Source organism: Vulpes lagopus, chromosome 5 (assembly GCF_018345385.1).
Source record: "Vulpes lagopus strain Blue_001 chromosome 5, ASM1834538v1, whole genome shotgun sequence".
In the NCBI taxonomy this organism is placed as follows: domain Eukaryota; kingdom Metazoa; phylum Chordata; class Mammalia; order Carnivora; family Canidae; genus Vulpes; species Vulpes lagopus.
In genome coordinates this window covers 121,767,528-121,787,290 of record NC_054828.1, presented here as the reverse complement: position 1 = coordinate 121,787,290, position 19,763 = coordinate 121,767,528, and positions in this window count along the sequence as shown.

The window sequence follows — 19,763 nt, the reverse complement described above, 5'->3', positions numbered from 1 at the left end:
ATTGTCACCATCCCCTCCATGCGGGCTGTGGTCCTGCCTTACACATGAGGAAACCAAGACTCAAAGACACAAAGCGACGTGCCCAAGGGCGCATGTGTTCGGGGGATGATCTCGGGAAGTCTACTTGACTTCACATCCCTTCTTTCCAGGGCACTTGCTCCTTCTGTGGCCATAACAAAATACCATGGACAAGGTGGCTAGAACTACAGGCACTCATTTCTCCCAGTTCTGGAGGCTGGAAGGTCAAGACCAAGGTGTTGGCAGGTTTGGGTTTTTTTAAGCTTCTTTCCTTGGCTCATAGATGGCCACCTTCTCCCTGTGTCCTCAGGTGGCCTCGTCTCCATGTTCACACTCTTGATGTCTCTTCCTCCGATAAGGGGATCACTCCCCTGGAATCAGGGCTCCACCTCAGGACCTTATTTAGCTTTAATTACCTCCCTAAAGGCTCTGTCTCCAAATATAGTCATATTGGGGGTTGGAGCTTTAACACGAATGTTAGGGGGATGCATTCCAGTGCATAACAGACAGGCAGGTGATGGAGACTGTAGTTTACCCCTCCACCCCCAGGGGTTTGTTGTCCTCAATTAATACACTATCCTCATATCCAGTTTTTGATCTGCCATTAGGAAGGGGTCATTTCACCTACCAAGGCCCCTGGCACCCAGTGAGTGCTCAAAATCTATTTATTGAGTGAAGGAATGCTTCTGGCTACACAGGGCCACCTGCCCGAGGCCCCTTCTGTGGTTCTAGTGTATTAAGCAAGGTCACGGTGAGGCTTTGATTTTAAAGGGTGCAGTTGTTATTTGTTTATTTTTGTTTAAGATTCATTTATTTATTTATTTATTAGAGAGCGAGCGAGCATGAGGATGAGTGGGAAAGGCAGAGGGAGAGAGAGACTCTCAAGCAGACTCCCTGCTGAATGCAGAGCCCGATGTGAGGCTTAATCCCAGCATCTTGAGATCATGACCTGAGCCAAAACCAAGAGTCTGAGGCTTAACCCACTGAACCACCCAGGTGCCCCATTATTTGTTTATTTTTTAAATGAAACTTTTAAATTTGGGGATAATTGTTGATCCAGATTATTTTGTCATAGCTTCAAATCCTCGTTTTACTGCCTACCAGCAGGGAGGTCCTGGGTGAGCTGTCTGAACCGGTGTGCTTCCATTCTATCATCTAAGAAGGGGACATCAATGGTGTCTGTGCCACCTGGTTGTCCCTAGCGGAGTTCCCCTTATGTCAGTGGCACTATTACTCTCTAGGAGTACTCTAAGCAATGTATCGGCCTTGTCCCTTTGGGCCCCACCTCCTTATAACGCTGAGCCTCCATAGGAGACCCCAGAGCGGGTTGCAGGGCATGTGCAGTGTGAATCTGAACAAAACAGAATGTGAGCCCGATGCCACCCTTTATCATCTGTGGGACCTTGGCCCGTCTGAACTTCCATCAAACAAGCTTCACAGCACCTTCTTTAAAGGGTTGCTGAGAAGACAGAAGAGTTACTGTGTGTTTCGCAACACAAAGTCGTAGGAGTTGTCCAAGCGGGGGAAGCCCATTCACCTCTGTCTCCTCTCTGGAGCTGACTCGCCCGCTGCCCCCTCTCCTCTTCAGCCCTGATTCTTACTGGTTAATTCCATAATTAGTTGAGTTAAGGTGCTAAAAGATCGGCCATGGCTGTCACACTTTGATAAGGGGCATCCTGTCTTACTCCAAAGGGAAAGGTAAGCTGCCATGTTTGACACTAGAGTCAACGAAAGGAGAGGTATGTTCAGGCATGGGTGAGGGCACCTTACCGTGTGGGTGAGCTACCTACTTTACTCACACCAGGGCCTCTGCTAGTGCATATCACAAGTGTATGCAAATTAGAAGCCACAGCAAGGCTTGCCGCCTACCCAGTCTGTGGGGGTTCTTGTTCAGTGCACAACCTGTTCAAATGTCCAAGGGACACCTGCAGCCTGCACCGGGCTCTAAGGTGTCTTTCATCGACGTGCTCACCATCACGCTTCCACCCTCCGACAGAGGACTCCTGCTGTCACTGGAGATTAACTGTGGCTGCTGCCAGAATGGCTGCTTCTTTCCAGGGAGACCAACAGAATTGGGGTCTCAATCGCTCAGTTCAAGTGACTTTTTCCCCCCCTGCAGCCTCAGGACTTTCTGGAGCCCAGGTGTCTAATGAGGAAGGGGTAGGCTTTGTCCATTTCCAGGCTGTTTTTCACCAAGCATTGTGCCCACCTTCCTGGCCGCTGCCATTGTGGTTGTGGTGTGAATGGGAATGAGGATGAAGACCAGGAGCACAGGGGTGGCAGTCACGTCCAACAGATCCTCCCCACGACTTCTGTGCCTTTCCTAGACTCCCTGATAGAATGAGCTTCCCTGTTCTGTCTGCTTTTCTCACAGAGCTGCATGTTTTCTACATGCCAGGCCTCCGGTAGGCTTAGAGGAAGATAAGAAATAGTGACAGGTCCTGCCCGTGAGGAGTTTGGCTGTGGAACCAAACTGTCTAGTAAGGAACCCAGGATGGATCCGGAAATGGCCATAATAGAATTAAAAACCACTTTGGGAGCAGTGGCCGGGATAAAGGGGGAAGTGTAGGTGGTTGATTTTTTTTTTTTTAAGATTTTATTTATTTATTCATGAGAGACACACAGAGAGAGGCAGAGGCGTAGGCAGAGGGAGAAGCAGGCTCCTCACAGGGAACCTGATGTGGGACTCGATCCCCAGACCGGGATCACGCCCTGGACCGAAGGCAGATGCTCAACCGCTGAGCCACCCAGGGATCCCTGTGGTTGATTATTTTTAATTGGAAGGTTTGGAAATGGCTTCTGAGGGGAAGAGGCCTGGAGATGGGTCTAGGATGATGCTGGGATATTGGTTGGCGGCTGTGGGAGAGGTGAGTGTGAAAGACACCTCAAGAGGAGGAGGGTATCTGCAAGGTGTAGACTGGGGCATGTGTGGATGAGCTGCAGGACTTCAGAAGGGCTGGTGGGCAGGGCCCTTGGGGACTGGACAGGGCTCTGAAAATGGAAACAGACACTGGGCCCAGGCTCTGGAGGGGCACATAGGTGTGGGATTAACACACTCCCTCCTATCTCCCTCGTGTGCCAAGTTTTGTCCATGTGTTAGGGATTCTAAAGAGAAGATTATCCACAGTCCAGTCCTTGAAGAGGGGAAACTGCTTACAGTTTCTTTTATTTTTTAAAGATTTTATTTATTTATTCATGAGAGACACACAGAGAAAGGCACAGACACAGGCAGAGGGAGAAGCAGGCTCCTCACAGGGAACCTGATGTGGGGCTTGATCCTAGGACCCTTGGATCACTACCTGAATGGAAGGCAGATGCTCTAAGCCACCAGGTGCCCCGAGCTTACAGATTTGTTTTAGAAGATAGAAACTAAAGCACTATAAGAATGAAATAGGATGCTTTCTATGATAGAAATGCAATCAGAGGGAGTCGTCCCTTTTCTGATCTGGGAAGGGAAGGCTTTACAGAAAAAAAAAAAAAAGACCACCTTCGCACTGAGTCTTAAAGAAGGGTAGGAAGTCATATTAATTTTGCCTGAAATTCAGCTAATCTAGGGATTTATATTTGAGGGCAATTTTACTTCCTGGGGGGACATTTGGCAAAGCCAGGGGACTTGGTCGTCATGACCAGGAGGTGGGGGTGCTGCTGGCCTCTAGGAGTTAGAGGCCCACACATCCCAGGGGGCACAGGATGGCCCCCACAATGATGAATTCTGCTCAAATGTCAGTAGTCCTGAGATTCACATGAGGTGCTCCGGCTTGAGGCACGACTCAAATGACAGCACACAGGGGCCCAGGAGACTGTTGAGTGGCTAACAATTTCCTGTGACTTTGGGCAAGTCCTGGGTGCATCTCGGTAGACCTTATGCTAAGAGCTGCATGCCTGGGCCCCACCAAACCCATCTGTTGAACCCCTGATGTGATGGTATTTGGGGGTGGGGTCTTTGGGAATTAATCAGGGTTAGATTAACCCTCAAGAAGAGATAAATACTCTTATAAAAGAGAGAGGAGACATGGGATTTCCCTCTCTCTCTGCCATGTGAGGATATAGTCAGAAGGCCTCCCTTTGCAAAATAGGAACGAGACTCTCACCTGGAACTGGATCTGCTGGCATCTTGGTTTTGGACCTCCTAGGCTTCAGGAGTGTAAGGAATACATTTCTGCTGTTGAAGTCACCAGGTTTCCGTACTCTGCTCTAATGGCCCAAACCGACTGGACACCTACCTCAGTTTCCCCTGTCTCCTTATGAGTCTGAGGCTGGACCCTCTTCCACGCCTCTCTCACATCCCTTGTGTCACGGGAGGCTGCTTAACTTGTGTTCAGCTCACCCATTTTCCAGCAGGGCATGGTTTTCTTCTGCCTGTAGAGATGTGGCGCCGATGTTTATAGAGTTTCGAGCGCGAGTCTCATGAACCTTTTAGCCACAGCAAACCCATCGCTGTGACATCTCTTGAGTCACACTGGCCAGAACTGAGTCTCTCGCCTACCCCAAAACTATCAACTGACAAAGGGAGATGGATTCAGCCCTGACTCTCTTTCCCTGACCCCCAAAAGGACCTGGACTGCTGGGAGGACGGTAGTGGGGGTAGTGATGACCGAGTAGGTCCCCAGTCATGTCTGCCTGAGCCCGGGGCCCTGAAGCTGAGTCACCTTCTCTCTCTGAACCTAGACTTGTGCTACCAGATTTCTGTGGGTCTTGGGCTTGCAGTCCACTGGGACGTGCCAGCACAAGTCTTGCTAGCTGTGACTTGCTGAAATACTTATACCTGCTGATTCCCATCATGCCAGCCGGCCAAGAGCACTCTTGCTTCAGACACTGGGTGCATGAGGCAACCCCAAGTCCTCTTTCCCCGAGAGTGTCTTGTACAATAAGCTGAACCCGTGTATGTGTGTTTGTCCTTCCAGACCTGGAGAGTCAAGTGCTGCCCCTGGCAGGACACCGCCCTACAGACCGCACAGCACAGGCTACTCTTGCCACTCCTTGCTCTGAGATGTTCATTCTGACTGTGAGTTCTGACAGCTTCCCAGAGCTGGCAGGAAATTGGGGGACCAGAGGGCCTTGGATGACTTCACCCTGAGCCCACCTATTTGGGCTTCAGATGGTTCATTCAGAAATATTCTGGGGACGATTGGGACTCTGGCACACTTTCTTCTGTAGGAAAGTGAATGAGAAGCAGTGCACATCTGATAAATCTTGTCTGCGTTCAGCCTCTTTGAGCAGCCAAGGCTTTCTCTGGGCATCTTTTTATATTTTACCTTGGCAGACCTCTGGCGTCCTCCCGTGAATGCCAGAGCAGAGCGCCTGAGGGGAGGTCCTAATCCTAGAACCCCCGGTTCTAATCCTGGCAAGACATCCACATGGTTGTGTGACCGGATTTCGTGGGGCCTGGCGCTTTTGTAATCTGGGGAGTTTTCTTCTTAAAAACAGACTTAAATAAAATATATTATTTAAATAAAATAAATTATACATTCCGAATTAGGTAAGGGGGCTGTGGTGGTAAATTTCATGTGTCAACCTGGCGGGGCCACGGTTCCCAGGTATTTGGTCAAATATTATCCTGGATGTTTCTGTGAAGGTGTTTTTTGGGGGATGAGATCAACATTTAAATTGGTGGACTTTGAATAGAGCAGATTGTCCTTTTTAATGTGAGTGGGCCTCATCCCATCAACTGAAGGTCTGAATAGAAAAAAGACTGACCTCCCCGGAGGTAGAAAGAATTTGGCCAGCAGACAGCCTTCGGACTCAAGCCATGACTCTCCTTTGGGTCTCTAGCCTGCTGGTCTACCCTGCAGATTTTGTACTTACACAACTGTATGAGCCAATTCCTTAAAATTTCTATCTTCCTCTGTTTCTGACTCTCTCTCTTTCTCTCCCCTTGCACACACACACACACACACACACACACACACACACACACACACTGTTCGTTTTATTTCTCTGGGTAACCCTGACTAATTCAAGGGCCTTGGAAGGGTCCCAGCAAGTGAAGAGCCCCCATGCATAAGGTTCATTAGCTCCACTGTGAAATCCTCTCTGTGAGCCAGACTTTTCCCGCTCTGGCCTTCAGCTTTCCCTCCATAAAATGACGAGGAGTTGGCCCACACGACTCCTGGGCTCTTCTCAGCTCAGACCGTGGTGACAAGGCCTCCGCACACAGACTGGCTGCGTTGCCATGGCTCACGCCTCCAAGTCCTTGAGCACCGTCCTCAGACAGTAGAATGTCGGGGTCTCTCGGCTTGTCTCCAGCCTCCACCTACCCGCTCCGTGGCCCGCGCAGTGTGAGGTGGTGAAGCAGCAAGAGGCAGAGCAGAGGGTCACGTTCTCACACAAGGAGCTCTCAGCGGGCTGAAGAACCCAGGGCTGCCAGGGATCCGGGCCCAGCCATGGTTTCTGTTTCTTCATCTGAGTTTTTTGTCAGCTTGCTCCTTTGCGAGTGCCATCATCTGTGGTTTGTGGGCCACAAAAAGAAGAATGTGGTGATTCCAAGGTTTTTCGCTATGGTAAAACACGTTGGCTAACGCTTGATGTTGTCTGTCTGTTACTATGATGAGAAAGCACCTCTGAAGAGGCATTTTGAAGCAGACAGAGCCCTGGAATGGAGCTGGGAGAGCCGAGTGATGCTCTCAGGGGGTGTTGCTAACCTGCCGTGTGACCCTGGCCAGTCACTTCCCCTCAGGCCCTCAGCAGAGTGCTCGGGCTTCCCTGCATCCATCAGGACATCCCTGGACAGACTTGGCAGTTTGCTCTGATTCCACCACTTCCCTGGTGGCTGGGCCTTTCTTAGAAGACAGTGGGCATGGGGAAGACTGTGGCCATTGAATGTGGAACTCTTCTTGTTGGGGGGTGGGTTGGCCAAGAGGTCAAAACCACTGGAAAACAAACAAGTAAGCAAACAAATGAACAAATTCACTGGTTTAAGGTTTTGGTCAAGAAGCACCGTTCCTGTGCTTTGGCATGTGTGTGTATGTGTGTGTGTATGTGTGTGTGCACGCGAGTGCACGTGCACAGGAATGGAAGTGGGGAGGAAATGACCTTTTCCTGGCTTGGTTGCATTATGCAGGGAGCCCTCCTCCCCCCACCCCGCCCTTTGGGCAACCTTCCAGCAAACAGCCAACTTGCAGGATGCAGGAGAGGGTCACCAGGCCTTCACCATCAGAGCAAGAATTCCTCCGTCTGGCTGGAGAGGAGACAGTGCATGAAAAATGGTGGCAAGGGGTCAGGAGGCGAAGGCAAGTGAGAAAACACTTTCATCTATTATCCTGGGGTCAATGGGCTCCCATCAGGGAACCTTGAGGCCGCCATGAATGGCCCATTGCAGGAGGGGTGGCATTGTGTGGCTGCCGCCCCGTGGACCTGACAGGGCAGCTCGCAGGCCGGAGCCCCACATCACAATCCCCAAGTCAGGACAATAGCGCCTAAGAAAGTGGTGGGTGGCTCGCCTCCCAGGAGCCTGCTTCTTCTTATCAAAGGGCTTTCACGGGGAACGCCCCGGCCGCTGGGGAAGGAGGCAGAGCTGTTTGTCCAATACCGCCAAGGCATGTCAGCCTCATTCCAAAGTCCCCGTCATGGCGATTAGGTTGGCCTGTATTGAATTTCGTCCAGAATCAGTGTGGGTTTCTCAGCTGTTCCTGCTCCCTAGAAGCCACACATAGTCCTTGAATTGAGTAATTTTTTGTTTGACAAACAGCACATTCCTGTTTAACACAGAGCCCCAAGTCCTATGATGAAAAGGAGACGCGCATTCCCCCCAGAGAAGATGTCCGGAGGATCCGGGCATGTCCACTCGCCAACAGCAGGCCTGTGTCTCAGGGAAGCAGCTCCTGGTTTGGGAGCTTCCTGGCACCTCCTCGTCGACAGCTCATGGCTATGTGTGTTCAAGTAACCCTGCAAATTCGTTGCAAGTCTGACATTGTGACTCCTTTGTTGAGTGAGGCCTGATTTGCTTCTGTGTCTATAGAAATACGTCAGCTGAATGGAGAGAACATTACATCCCTGTCGTACCCCCGTTACTCCCCGACACCCCGAGCTTTGAGATCAAGCCTGGGAAAGAAGTGAGCAGTGGCCAGAGAGATGTGATTCTGTGGCACTATTATTATACCTGGCATGGGACCTAAGACCTCATATCCCAAAACAGGCATGCAGGGCACTGAGCAAATCCTCAGCCTTCAGATCCAGTGCTGATACTTCCTGGGAGACCCCTTTGGCTGCAGTGGCTTTCCTGGGGGCCATAAGCGATGTGCATGGTAGGGATCGAGCGTGAAATGATGTGCTGACCCTTGTAGCCCAAAGGCATGGCAAATGGCTCTCCTGCATGTTCACTTGTCAGTTTCCTTTGCAAGATTGTTGAGGGCCAGGTCCTCAAGGAGCTGGAGATACAGGAAAAAGTAAGAGTTGGTTCCTATCCATGTTAGGGGCAAATTAATATACAGATGAAGGCAAACATATGTGATTAGCAATGGGAAAGAGGTGCACATAAAGCACCTCCTACACTTTAAGCACCTTGGGGGAAGGAGTATATTGGATTTACTTCCAGAACACAGCAAAGAGTAGACATGGATACCTCAGATACGATGGGACCCTCAGATGTGATCTTATATGGAAATAGGATCCTTGTAGGGGTAATTCATTAAGATGAGGTCATATTGGATCACAGAGGCCCTACATCCGATGACTAGTGTCTTTATGGGAAGGCCATGGGAAGGCAAAGGCAGAGATTGGACGGTATAGCTAAGGAATGGTTAGGGTTGTTGGCCACCACCAGAAGTTAGAAGAGAGGCATGGAGCAGATTCTCCCTCAGAGCTTCTAGAAGCTACCAACCCTGATGACATCTTGATTTCAGACTTCTGGCCTCTACAGCTTTGAAAGAATACATTTTCATTGCTTCAAGCCATCCAGTTTGTGACCATTGTTACGGCAATTAGGAAACTAATAAACATAGTGTGCTGTCAATGGAATTTCATTGAAGTGATCCAATAAAGGCTCCCGTGGTTGCCTGGAGTGGGGGCTGTGTGGAGAGCTAAGCCTGGAGGGAGGTGGGGTGGCACACAGGTAAAAGGGGGATGGCAGGAAGGAGGCATGGAAGACAGTGGAAGCTTTGGCCCAGCGGCTGGTGGCTAACCTATGACAGGAATAGAAAATAGAAGAGGAATGTGGGATTGGAAGGTGGAAGAGGAAGGAAGCCAGGTCATAAAGGCCTTGTGAGCCATACTAACGAGTTTGGGATTTATCCTTTTCCTACCTTCTTCACCCCTTCACCATCCAACATGGTCTCTCGTCACAGACATCACGCAGGAGAGCAATAGGTTGATGCACGTGGCCAGGAAATGCAAAAAGAGTGAGCGAGCGATCTGCTTCTCTATTACGTAATATTGTACAGATAACAAAACAAACGCAGATGCCAGATCGCAGTGGTGTAATGTATATAGTCACAATTTAAAATTAAATGGTATATGTTAGAGCTGTCTGTTTACCTTTTCCATAAAATACAGAACTAAAAAGGAAACAACTTTCTCTATTGGGAGTAATATCATACCAGAAGATGCTGCAGAAATTTCTCTTCAGGGAATTTTTACTCTAAAATAGAGATGCATCTTCCCTGGATCTTTCCAGTGTGGCTCAGGTTATAAGGATGTGGAAATCATGAGCTCGGAAGTTCCTTGAGCACTGGGAGTTCTGCATTAGTGAATTAGCAAATTAATTAATGAATCTGTGCATCCATCCATCTGTCCATCCATCTATCTACCCATCCAAGCATCCATCCGTCTACCGAACTACCCACCCAGAAGTAATTCCTGGCTTCTGTTGTGGTCAGGCATTGTCCAATCCTTCTAGGAAATGCAGAGAATCGAGTTCTTGCCCTTGCCCTTGAGAGGCTCACAGTGGAATCCAAGGAGTTAAATCATACACTTGATGCCTTAAATGTGACAAAAGGGATGGATGAGTGGACCCACTGAACAATTTGTCCCTAGTCTTTGAACTTCAAGTTCCTGAGATTTAAATATTTGTTGAAGAGAGATTGCTACAAGATTCTTCAGTGGCTTGTGTCTTCTGGTGAAGAAAGTGGATTCTTTTTTTTTGTCCTGTCTCTGGTATAAATGGCAAAAAGGCATGACCCTGAATGCCATACACGTTCTCAGCCCTCTGTCAAGATTGCCTTCCCTTGGCTTGTCTGACAAATGCTTCCTTGCTCTTCAAGATGGATCAGGTGGTCAGGTGACCCTCCTCAGTGACATGTTACCTGACCCTCAAGTAGAGGCAGATGCTCTGTCTTCCATGTCCTCAGAGCACCCTATGATTCCCACAGCCCACTCATGATCTTCCTACCATCTCTTTTCCCACTGCACCATGAAGCCCTCCAGAACAGTGATTGTATCTGATTCAGCAGCGCCTGGACGAGCAGGGGAGGCAGTTCACTGTGGAGTACTAGGACTGGCTAGTGTGGCCAGGGAAGACCTTCTCTGGGAGATGGGAGCTAAGGTCTGGCGAGGGTAAGAGTAGGATGGAGCGAAGAGAGGGGGAAGGGAGTGCTCCAGCCGAGAAAGATGCCATGCGCTAAGACATGAAAACAGGATGTGTAGGGTATATCTTGACAAGGGCATGTGGCCAGAGAGGTGAAACTGAGAAAGTCCACTAGGGTCCCTTGGGAAGTGTCTAAGTACAGGCAGAAGAGTTTGGGGTTCCTCCTATAAACGAGAAGAGACGTTGATGGTTTCTGAGCAAGGTGATTTGGCTTCACTTAGGTTAAGATTGAAGGACTAGTGGAGGCATTTGAAGCTCCGCTCACTCACACGCCTGGTGTCTGAGCTGGAAAGACTCAACTGTCTGGAACCCAAACAGCCGGACCTATGTCATTTTCTCTGGTCTCCTAGGAGTCAGGTCTGTGATGATTAAGTTGGCCCTCAGTAGAGCTCACAGGATGATTTATCTTGAAGCTAAAGGCACTGAATCTTCAGGGCCCCACATCTGCAGGGAGCCTTTCCAAGGCACTTCTATTGTGTAAGGTCTAGGACCTACTACAGGCAGCCTCTTTCCTGCAATCTTTGTTTTGCATGGGAGGCTGGATTCATGCTCTAGAAATTCATTGGGATGCTTGCTACTCTCTGATTTCCTACAAGTATCAGGATGCTGCCTACAAGGGTCACAAACTCAAATGCCTTCAGGCTAGGCAGGCACCACAAAGATGTGAAGTGGCCTCCAATAGGGTACCTGTGAAGGGTGGAGTCTTAGATAAGTAAAAATGCCCTGAAGGCATCCACATCCACATTCACTTTACTTTTCTTTCTTTTTCTTTTTAAACACTTGACACCAGCCAAGTTGCTTTGGATCAGATTCAGCCTGCAAGAGGTGGTGATTTGGTGAACTTGACCTAGATGGGGAAAAAACCCCACCTTCCCATTTCAAGACTCCCCCTGCAGCCTGCGTTCTCCAACCTTCTGCCCATAACCACCCTGTCAGCACTATGGGAGTTGTCGAAAAGGGAGTTTTGCTTCCTTCCCCTTTGATCCTGGTTCTGCTTTTTTTTTTTTTTTTTTTTTTGCTGGATCACTTTCTCACCTGCTGTCCCAGCTCAGATCTCAGTGTCTCCTAGAAGCTTCCCTGGACTCCAGGATTGGTGTGGTTAATCAGCATAACCAATTCATCGTGGAGCCTCTGTGTGTGTGTGTGTGTGTGTTTTGCTGGGGAGGGGCAGAGGGACAGAGAGAAAGAGGGAGAGAGAATCCTAAACAGGCTTCCTGTCCAGCATGGAGCCCACGTAGGGCCCGATCTCACAACCCTGAGATCATGACTTGAGCTGAAATCAAGAGTTTGACATTTAACCAACTGAGCCACCCAGGCCCCCCTGGGGTGTCTCTTCTGTTGTAGTCTTGAGATGCCAAGGAAATGTTTGTTTTTTTTTTTCCTACCTCCCCCTTCTCTCCACAACTAGAGTGGGAACTCCCTGAGGTCAGGGGCTTTGATTTTATTGTCTTCATTCTCCAACTCTTCTAAAGCCCTGCCACACACACACACACACATACACACACACACAAAATAAATAAATAAAAATTAAAAAAGCCCTGCCACAAAGCCTGGCTCATAACAGATGGTCAGTAACCCCACAGTTTGATTGATATTATTTGGTTGTGTAATTTTTATGTATAATTTCCAGTTTCATTGTGAACACAATCTGAAAACATCAACATAGTTTCGTCAGTTCCTTTTTTGAATCGGGCTTTGGGTTGAAGTTGTTTTGCTTACATCACACCCTTGATATTGCTTTGTTGTCCTGACACTGCTGGTCTGCAGAGCCCTTTGGCTGAGCCTGTGGCTTCTCTGATCACCTGTCTCCTATTGCTGCTGTTTCCCTCACTGTTTCTAACCCAAGGCAGAGCGAGCGTATTTGTAGGCACCCAGTGTTTTCTGATTTGTTGATTTATTTATAAGCAGGGAAATTTGGGCTCATGCCAAATTCTAATGGAATATTAATTATTTTCCAGAAGAAATTCAGATCATCTGAGGCTTGCCAGTCATTTGAAAGCATCTGAGCCTTTGAGGGGGGCTCCTGGGCATCTCCTTCTGGGGCCTCTGTGGAAGATACAGCTCATGGAAAAGTTCTGAGTCTTGCTGGTCCTCTAATGGTGTGGGCTTAAGGGAGTCTCTGGGGTGGGCTTTTGATGCTGAGAACGCTAGAGGTCAGGGCTGGGAGGTCTCTGAACTTGTGTACAGCTGGGAAAACCCAGTCCTAGCAAAGAGAAATGATGTTAGACACTCATTTAGTCAGCAGCTGAGAATACGGAAGACAGAGAGGCCTATGGTATCCACCTCATGGACTTCAATTCTAGAGCTGAGAGACCAGTAGAAAACAGGTTGTGAGTCCTACAAATAACACAGACCACTGTCTTGTGACAAAGTGTCTGGACTTAGAGGGCAGACACCTGCTGCAAACAACAGCTCACGCATGAAGCCAACTCTGAGAAGGAGACCTCTGAGGCCTGGACAGGGAAGGAAGAGGGTCCAATAAGGAGCAGAGAAGAGCATTCCAGGCAGAGGGATGGCACAGGTGAATACTTTGAGCCAGGATGGGGCATGGAGAATTCTAGGAGTGTGGATGGAGCTTAGTGAACAAGGGAGAGAGTGAGGAGGCCAAGTGGGAGCAGCAGAAGGGAATAGATCTTTGGGGCAGGCCTTTGTAGGTCAACAAAATGAGTTTGGATTTGGCTTTTAAGTGCAGTGCATAGCTGTTGCAAGGTTTTGAGCATGCAACTGATATTTTAAAAGAATCAATTTGTTGCAATTGTCCAGTAATAGATGAGGGAGTGAGGCAGACAGACAGAAGTAGGGTATCTTGGGGACAGAACTGATAAGACTTGATGTAGACTTGCCTGTAAGGTCAAGGGAAGAATTTGGATGACTGATTTTTTAAAAAATTTATTCCAGAGAGAAAGACTGAGCAAGCAAGTGGGGGGAGGAGTAGAGGGAGAGGGACAAGCAGACTCCTCTCTGAGCACAGAGTTGGACTCAGAGCTTGATCCCAGGACCTTGAGATCATGATCTGAGGGGAAGTCAGATGCTTAACTGACTGAGCCATCCAGGTGCCCCTGCCCCATCATCCATCATGGTTTTAATTCACATTTCTCTGATAGGGGTGGGGGGGGGGGATGATGTTGATTATCTTTTCATGTGCTTATTGGCCATTCATCTATCTTTAGTGAGATGTTTGCTCAGGTGTTTGTACCCATTTTTAAAATGGGTCGCTCATTTTCTCATTGTTGACTTTTCAGAGTTGTTTATATGTTCTAGAAACAAGTCAGGTATGTGACTTGAAAATATACTCTTCCAATCTCTCACTTGTCTTTCATTCATGTACTAGTTCTTTTGGCAGAGCAAAAGGGTTTTTGTTTTTGTTTTTTTACCTTTGATGAAGTCCAGTTTATCAGCTTTTATTTTATGGATCATACTTTTGGCGTTAACACCATTTTTTAAAGCCATTATTTTTCAGGTCTCCATGACTTAAAGAAAATCTAATTTTGATTGGATGTGTCACCAGCATATAGACAATATTCAAAGACAGGGGATGGAGTGAGACCCCCTTGAGAAGATACAACTCAACAGACCTGGGCCATGGTTGAGCGTTTCTCATCTCCCAAACCGAGGCACTTTCCGCCTGTCACTTACTGTGAGTTATGAAGCAAGATATAGAGGGGACATTGCTTGTCCTCTCAGAGAACATCGGCATAAGGAACCCCAAAGAGGTGTTAGCACCTGCACGAGGGGCAACATCCAGGCTTGGTCTTTACTTTCACTTAATCATTCCACAAAGGCTTATTGAGCAACTGCTCTGTGCTTCTAGGGGCCTCTATGTGGTACATGCACATGTAATGCTGACCAAGTCAGTGAAATCTCTTACCTCCTAGAGTGAGGGGACAGAGAGCAACCAAACAAATAAGTAAGAACATGTCTGATGGTGGTAAGTTTTATTAAGAAAATAACAGTGGTGATGTGATGGCAAGTGTCTGGGCCAGGTGACTCAGAGGTGGCCTCTCGGAGCTGGACTTTTCACTTTAGCATACCATCACCTTGCACAGGCCCTACCCTCATGGTTGGCTTCACAGCTGTCAACCAGCGGGGTCACAGGCCCCACCCTCTGAAGGGCCCCACCCTTGTATATTGTTCTGCTGCCATCTTGGAGCGCTTCCTTTTTGGGCAAGGCATCCTGTGTTTTTGTTTTGTAGTAGGTCCTACAAAGTACGTAGACAGCCTTGCCCACACTGTCCAAACAGCAAAACAGGGAAGCCTGGGTGGCTCCGTGGTTAAGTGTCTGCCTTTGGCCCAGGGCATGATCCTGGAGACTGGGGATCAAGTCCCACATCGGGCTCCCTGCAGGGAGCCTGCTTCTCCCTCTGCCTGTGTCCCTGCCTCTCTCTCTCTCTCTCTCTGTGTCTCTCATGAATAAATAAATAAAATCTTGAAAAAAAAAACACAGCAAAACAGATAGAAGCAGGGACAGAATTCAACTACCTTTGTATACCATCGGCCGTCCTGGTGCCCCAATCTCTTCTTTTGACTGCACAAAAAAAAAAAATCCTGAAGATACACTCACCTTCAGCAATTCACAAGATAAATAGTCCATCCAGATTTGTTGGGTGGAAACCCTCTTACCATTCTTTACTGGGCCCCTTTTATTTCTCCAAGTCTCTTTTGCTTGGTCAGATTTTCCCCACCAGCATGGTAAGCCCCCAATTCAAAAACACAACAAATGTTTGTCATTGCTGGGGGTGCAGATGCATTCGGTCATTCGAAGCTCATTATAAGAATGCTGAATCAGATAGAATGGCGGTCATTTTACTCATTTATTGACATTTTATCCTCACAAGGGCTCCGTTTAGAGATTGTAGGAACCGCAGCCCAGAGAGGCTAAGTAATTTTTACAAAGTCATACTGCTGGTAAGTGAGGGGAGTCCTATCCTGCTTCCGCACTGGCCGAGGAGGGTGTCTTGCTGGTGTTATTGGTTTGAATTCTGATTTTCTCTGTTGGAGAGGAGGCCTGGGTATTTTGGACATCTTGAATCATCTTCTGGATCTGATAGGCCACAATCCCTGAGAAAGCTGTCATTTCCCTTCCATGATACCTCGAACATCTCTGCTCTGTTGCTAAGTGTGACTGTCGCATCAAGAGTTTCGACTGTCTCCTGGTGGAATGTCTGAAGGAGCGCCACTATCCCTTCAAGTGATGGGCACCCATATGAAGAAAGCTATTCATGAAGTTGGGAGTCTCCTTTTCGGCTTGGAAAATGAAGCTTTGTATATTTTTCTGTTTTGGCTCATAACCGCTGTCGAAGAGGGAGGAATGGGGCAGGAGTGATGGGGCCTTAGGTATTCCGGGAAACGGAAGCTGGCAGTGCTGGGCCACGTACTGGCCCACCCCGCCCTGCCCTTCACCCAGACTCCTCCCTGCTCCCCGGGCTCTTTTGGAAACTGGCTTCCGGAGCCTGACACATGTTTCTTTGTCTGGCCCCAGCTGTTAGAATCTGTCTTCATTCATTAAGCAGGAAGGGAGTTCTCAGAAGGGCTTCTGCAGTCTGATGTCAGGGAGCAGCCACGCTCAGACCACAGCAATTTCAAATTAGAGATGTCACAATAAGCCAGGGGGACCGTCACGGAGCACCGCTGCGCCTCGGGCAGGTGCTAGATGCTTCTCCCTTGGTGTCATCTTCAGTGTCCTTGATAACCCACAGGGTCTGTGTCAATGTCTTCGTTTTACAGAAAAGGAAACTGAGGCCTTGAGGTTAGTTGGGAACCTCGGAGCTCAGGCAGGGTCGGAGCCCGGGTCAGCAATGCTCCAAAGTTCTCCGGGCCACTCCGTTTACAGCTAACACCCCAAAGGAAGGCTATAGCTGTCTTCCCTGCTCCTAAAAAAGCAGAGGGCTGGTCTCTAGGAAATAAACACCCATGTTCGGGGAGGAGGCTGGCTCTCCCCCAGGCAGGCCCCCATCCCAGGGCCTGGCTCACCTCTCCGCCGGGAGAAGCCCCCACCCCAGCCCGGTGTGGAGGGGCCGCAAGTGGATTGTCACCGATAATTGCGCAGACCCATTCATCAGCGGGCATCTTATTTCAAACAGCTCGCAGACTCTAATGGCACGAAAAGCGTGAAGGAAGCACAGTTTAATGAATTCTGATCTCACAGACAGAGACTGCCTGAGCAGGGACAAGGGTGCTCACACACGAGGCAGGAGAAAGTGCTGTGGCCCGAGAAGCCGGGATGCATTCAAATGATCCCCTGGTTCCCTCGAGATGGATAATCTGGTTTTTAGCAAATTTGTCGGAGACGTCCGTTCTCACCGTGACTCGCCCTCATCTTTCTGGGAAAGCGTACCTTTTCACCCGGAGAACAATAAAGCCCTGTGATCTCATTCGCACCAGCGGAAGGAAACGGGCCGCCTTACTTTTGGCCTAATAAGGGTACCCCAAATTCTTGTAGATTTTTACAGGAAACCTTAAACATCTTAGAAAACCCATATGCACCGTCTAGCCACCCTGGGGTTCCGAGAAAAAGCAGGGGGTTGTGTGTGTGTGATCATCATGTGAATTCCAAAAAAAAGACATAGGCAGGACATGCCTTCTGCCAGAGAAGCCCAGAGACCTCCACCCTGAGATCATCTGGCCACCTTCTCGGTGCAGGGCCCTACTGGGAAATCCTCAAGGCCCTGCCTCGTAAATCACCTCATTTACACCTGCGCAGGTGAGAAAGTTGCTTTCATTTCAGAGGTGAGGCTACCATGAGACGGCCCAGAGAGGTCAGGCAACTGGCACGGGTCCCACAGCTCTGGAGTGGCGGGGTGAGAGCACGTCCCCACGTCCCAAGTGGACCCCTGACATTTAAGGCAAGCCTCCTCCCCTCCCCGGGCCCAGCTGTCCCATATGTAAAATGAGAAGGCAGGGCTGCCTGAAGCCTAGACGGCTTTTAGCAACAGTGGGTTCTGTGTCCTAACAGCGCCCGACTCCTTCTGGGAGTGGAAAGTGCCTGCTTTCTTCCTTGCGGAGGGGCAGGGAGGGGGGCAGCCAGGGAGGCAGGATCAGAGTTCAGTTTTTTTTTTTTTTTTTTAAGATTTTATTTATTCATGATGGAGAAAGAGAGAGACAGAGAGAGAGAGAGAGGCAGAAGCAGGCTCCATGTGGGGAGCCCGACGCGGGACTCGATCGCAGGACTCCAGGATCACGCCCTGGGCCAAAGGCAGAGGCCAGACCGCTGGGCCACCCGGGGATCCCCCAGAGTTCAGTTTTCACTTCATCCTTCCGCGTGCTCTGCCCTGTGTTTCCAGCCTCGGGTTAGGACCCCGAGCTTGGGACTCCGATGCGACACAGGCAACTGTCCCAGTTCGTGAGGGGCTCACAGGCCTCTGGGGAAAACAGGCACATTACAAACAAAAGCCCTGGACGTGGTGAGTAGATGCTCCCACACACGCACGCGGGGGCCCGTGGGAACAGACCCCACAGGGCGACTACCTTGGACTGACCCTGAGTAGTCATATAAGTGATCAGGGCCCGAGTGTCATCTTTACAGTGGGGTACTCAGTCACAGAGACGCGGGGAGTGAAGAAGCAGGTGCACCCCGCCCGTGCTGGTTGTGTCAGGAATCGGGTGAGTAGATCAGGAAACTGAGGAGGGCTGTGGATCCTTCTAGGCCACACCAGCCTGGATCGATCCCCATCCTTTCCCCAACAGGCCAGCCAGCGGGCAGCCTTCGGGGAGCCCGGTGCACGCTAAGGAGGGATTGTCCTCGGTCATCCACTCTCTGTTCCTCCCTGATGGGCACCCCGCAAGTTTCCCTCTGGCCTTCTCCCCAGGCAGTTACCGGATTGGACCAGCCAGGACCGGCTAACAGCCGGAGCTCTGGAGTCAGGCACGGGTGCCAACCCAGCTTTGCTGCACAGCTAGACGTTAAACCTGCCGAAAGCCGATGGATCTCCCTGGGCCTCTTTCCTCATCCGTGAGGCAGAGGCAATGAGAACATTGGCTGTGCAGGGACTGTGGTGAGGGGGACCGAGGACACCCAAACACAGCCCTGAGCTCATGGGGGGCAGCCCTGGGTGCTAAGGGAGGGCCACCTTCCCTGCTCCCTCTCCCTGCTCCCTATCCTGCTGCCCTACCCCCACCCATCTGCCACTCCTCTCTGCCCCTCCTCCTCCTCATTGTTTCAATTTTTTTTCAAGATTTTATTTATTTATTCATCACACACACACACACACACACACACACACACACACACACAGAGGCAGAGGCACAGGCAGAGGGAGAAGCAGGCTCCCTGTGGGGAGCCCGATGCGGGACTTGATCCCAGGACCTCGGGATCACTCCCTGAGCCAAAAGTAGACACTCAACCACTGGGCCACCCAGGTGCCTCTCCTCATTGTTCTTATTAAAAGCAAGGACAGGGATCCCTGGGTGGCTCAGCGGTTTAGCGCCTGCCTTTGGCCCGGGGCACGATTCTGGAGTCCCGAGATCGACTCCAACGTTGGGCTCCTGGCATGGAGCCTGCTTCTCCCTCTGCCTATGTCTCTGCCTCTGTCTCTCTCTCTCCGTCTATCATGAATAAATAAATAAAATCTTAAAAAATAAATAAAAGCAAGGACAAGTTTGGCAGGATTATCACTCTGTACTCACCATGTTCAGTTTTGCACGTGCTAAGATGGGGTCCCCAGAACCACGTTCGGGGTAGGGAGCCCACATTTGTTCTGTGTATCCAGAAGCCTGAACACCGAACTGCAGGCATCCTGGAGGCCTGCGAAGGTGGGAGTTTAATTCCCATCAGCTGTGCGATCCTGGGATCCTACCCTCTCTGAGCCTGAGCTGCCCCCATGGCAGGATGGGGATGATGACGCCTTACAGGCTTGTTGTGAAGAGCAAATACAATCATCTAAGAGGAGCTTGACACATAGCGGACACTCCCTTCTCTTCCGTGCCTGGAGACTCAATGGCTGCTCTGTGGAACACACATTGGGTTGTAAATGGTCAAAATGGTCCCCAAATGGGCAGCCAATACTGTCATGCCCTGGAAAGGTGCAGGTGCTTCCAGGGAGAGTTCCTCTCCAGGGCAGCATCTCTCTATGGTTTCTCCCCTCATCTGTTTCACCGAGGGGGACCCCGGGTCTGAGGGGCCTGGCTTCTCAAAGATCATGTCGCTAAAAGTGACACTGGTTTGCTGCAGGATAAGATTGTGTCCTTAGAGAATATGTTCCGGATGATCCCTCTTATCTTGTAGGCATCT